At 47.4% G+C, this 3947-nt stretch overlaps 1 non-coding gene across 1 annotated transcript; it reads right to left on the reverse strand.

The window, feature by feature from the left end:
- Positions 1–845: 845 nt before the first annotated feature.
- LOC119933901 lies at positions 846–984 on the reverse strand. The gene has a single exon (XR_005452768.1). It is a non-coding gene; the product is annotated as a small nucleolar RNA SNORA7 (small nucleolar RNA).
- Positions 985–3947: the final 2963 nt, after the last annotated feature.

Raw genomic sequence — 3947 nt, forward strand, 5'->3', positions numbered from 1 at the left:
TAGCTTGGCGGATGGGCAGAGGGAGGGCATTCCAGGCCTGGGGGATGATGTGGGCCGGGGGTCGATGGCGGGACAGGCGAGAACGAGGTACGGTGAGGAAATTAGCGGTGGAGGAGCGGAGGGTGCGGGCTGGGCTGTAGAAGGAGAGAAGGGAGGTGAGGTAGGAGGGGGCAAGGGGATGGAGAGCGAGGATGGCGAGGTGATGGTAGATCATATCTACCAACTCTATTGTTCTCTCCCAGGGCTTAGTTCAATGCTGGACATACAGAGGGTGCTCAATAAATACCATTGATTGATTGATGGAGGGTGATCTTGGGCAGAGACAGTAGTAAGCACTCAAATACAATTGATTGATTGATTGATGGAAGGCGATCAAGCGGTATGACCTAGCGGTAAGAGCCCAGGCTTGGGAGTTAAAGGACGTGGGCTCTAATCCTGACTCCGCCACGTCTCTGCTGTGTGATTTTAGGCAAGTTACTTAACTTCTATTTGCCTCAGTTCCCTCATCTGTAAAATGGGGATTAAGATTGTGAGCCCCATGTGGAACAGGGACTGTGTCCAACCTGATCACCTTGTATCCACCCTGGAGCTTAGAACTGTGATCACATATAGTAAGAGCTTAACAAATCTTGTCTTATGCTGTCGAGTCACCTCTGACCCAGAGCATCACCAGGGACACATCTCTCCCAGAACGCCCCAGCTCCATCTGCAATCATTCTGGAAGTGAGTTTTCTTGGTAAAAATATGGAATTGGTTTACCATTGCCTCCTTCCACACGGTAAACCTGAGTCTCCACCCTTGACTCTCTCTCCCACGACACTGCTGCTCAGCACAGGTGAGTTTTGACTTGTAGCAGATCGCCTTCCCCTCGCTAGCCACTGTCCAAACTAGGAATGGAATGGGTAGGCCTCTGCTTGACTCTCCCTCCCCACAGTCGAGACTGGTAGAATATTGGAAACCCTCCGGGTGCGACCCTGAGAGGGGAGTTTAACAAATATCAGAATTATTATTAATTATTATTGGGCAGAGACTGATCAGAAGACTTAGAAGCTCTCCCTTCCCTTGACCTGAGCCCGGTTTTGAGCAGCACCTATAGACAGGGACCAGGATGTGTCTAATGGGATTACACATTGTGGCTAGTCAGGAGCGATTAGGGCAACGTTTGTAATGGGATTAAGGCCTAGAGTATACAGTCTGAGCACTGTCAACCTCCCAGCTAAAGGACCCAAAGTAAGGGGATTCTGTATTGTAAACTGAAGGCAGGTCAGAGACAGGGGGGCTTCAGTGTCTTCTAAACGGCTTCTAGGTTTTCTCTCCCTCCACCCCCAAACACACACCCTCATTTCTTTCTGCTTCTTGGCCAGAGAACAAAGCGAAGGGAGATTTAGCCCCGTGTCAGGAAGTGACTGCAGGCTAATCCCTTTGCTGACACTCCAGCACCAGGGGGAAGTAACCTAGATCAGCCAAATTGGCGTATCAAAAGGCTTCTAATTATGTCACCCGTGGCTAAGGCCAACTCCTCCTGCATTCCTGCTCCTGAAATTCCCACCCAGCCAGGTAGCCTCACCCAGAATGGGGACAAAGAAGCATAATCAATAGACACACACAGGAAAAGGGGTTGATAACCTCAAAAACCCCCACAAAAGCCCAGTGGTATTTAACTACCATTTACCGTGTACAGAGCATTGTATTAAGCACTCAGAAAAGCACGATTGCAGTTGTTATTGTAAGCTGCCCCTCCCTCCAAGAAGTTTACAATCTAATAATAGTAATAGTGGTATTTGTTAAGCACTTGCTATGTAACAGGCACTGTGCTAAAGGCTGGGGTGGATACAAGCAAATCGGGTTGGACAAAGTCCCTGTCCCATGTGGGGTTCACAATCCTAATCCCCAGAGAACTGAGGGAACTGAGGCCCGGAAAAGTGAAGTGACTTGCCCAGGGCCACACAGCAGACATGCAGCAGAGCCAAGATTAGAATCCATGACCTTCTGACTCCCAAGCCCGTGCTCTATCCACTAGGCCATGCTGTTTCTAGCGGGCAGGAACCAGATATTTAAATAAGTTACAGGTAGGGAAAGCAACTGAGTTTAAAAATACATTCATGAGTGCTGGGAGTGTGGTTGAGTAACAAGGTGCTTTGGAGGCACAGACCCAAGTGCCTAGGTGTTGCAGAAGGGAAGGTGAAACGATGTAAGGTTTAGTCAGGGAAGGCTTCCTGGAGGAGATGTGATTTTAATAGGGCTTTGAAGATGGGGAGGGCTGTGGTCTGTTGGGATGTGAAGGCTGGAGCGGAAGGAAAAGGACTCACTGTTTCCTGGGAGGGGGAAAGTATAATGTTCTTTGTGTTAGCTGCCAGGGCAGAGGGAGGTTTTATTCGCAGGGGCAGTACTCCATCTAACTCTCCCAGCTGCCCTTCGATTCAGGCTACTGAGCTCTCACAGAGAGATCCTCCCCCTCATAACATAACGAGACCACGTGCAGCACCATTACTGGGAGAGACATGGGCCAACCAGGCCGGAATTCTGTCTCCAGTGGTGTCAACATGCTAGGAGTCATTCATTCACTCAATCATATTTATTGAGCGCTCACTGTGTGCAGAGCATTATACTAAGTGCTTGGAAAGTACAATTCGGCAACAAAGACAATCCCTACCCAACACGGGCTCACAGTCTAGAAATGATCATGTGAAGCCTGCTTTACTTCATCCAACTTAGTAGTCCATTCAGATCTAACATCCTTAACTTCTAATATTAATAATGCTGGTGATGATATTTGTGAAGTGCTTACCATGGGCCAACTAACCATATTAAACCAACTAACCAGTCCTAGTGGATAGAGAACTGGTCTGGGAGCCAGAAGGTCCTAGGTTCTAATCCCGGCTCTGCCATTTGTCTTGCTGTGTGACCTTGGGCAAGTCGCTTCACTTCTCTGTGCCTCAGTTCCCTCACCTGCAAAATGGGGATTAAGACCATGAGCCCACATGGGACCGGGACTGTGTCCAACCCAATTATTTGTAACTACCCCAGCTCTTAGAACAGTGCCTGATGCATAGTAAGCGCTTAACAAATACCATAATAATTATTATTGTTATTTATATCTTCTAGACTGTGAGCCCACTGTTGGGTAGGGACCGTCTCCATATGTTGCCAACTTGTACTTCCCAAGCGCTTAGTATAGTGCTCTGCACATAGTAAGCGCTCAATAAATACGATTGAATGAATATATCCCTGCTCAACTCCATGCATTCTTACACTGTTTCCTAAGCCTGAAAACCCCGCTTCTCCCAGACACTACATGCCCACCTTTAAACAATAATTCCGCAGCTAATTTGTACCAGAGAACATTGGACCCTTTCCCCTTCTCAATAATAATAATAAAGCACTGTACTAAATTCTCGTTCAACTTGTTTGAGAAACAGCAAGGCCAAGCAGAAACACCATGGGCCTGGAGTCAGGAGACTGGGATCTAATCCCAGCTCGTCAGTTGCCAGCTGTGCAGCCTTAGGAAAGTCATTTATCTGCTCTGTGTCTGTTTCCTCATCTGAAAGTGGTAATAAAAATGTCTGTTTTTAGACTGTGAGCCCCACTGAAGCAAGACTGTCTGATCTGCTTATATTTCATCTACCCCAGCATTTAGTACAGTGCTTGGCATGTACTAATTGCTTAACCACTACAATTACTGTGAAGCCATGTAACAAGAGACTTGGAACACCAGGTGTTAGAATATGCTTCTGCAACCTGTGAAACTCTTCCCACTGTGCATCATTCAAAGTTCCAGAGACAGTCATCATCAATCGTATTTATTGAGCGCTTACTGTGTGCAGAGCACTGTACTAAGCTCTTGGGAAGCACAAATTGGCAACATCACCAAATGCAGATACTTGCTCTAGGGGCACACACTCAGGAAAACCTGTAAATGACTAAACTCCTTCACCGATTCAGCCGGA

Source organism: Tachyglossus aculeatus, chromosome 10, assembly GCF_015852505.1.
Source record: "Tachyglossus aculeatus isolate mTacAcu1 chromosome 10, mTacAcu1.pri, whole genome shotgun sequence".
NCBI lineage: Eukaryota > Metazoa > Chordata > Mammalia > Monotremata > Tachyglossidae > Tachyglossus > Tachyglossus aculeatus.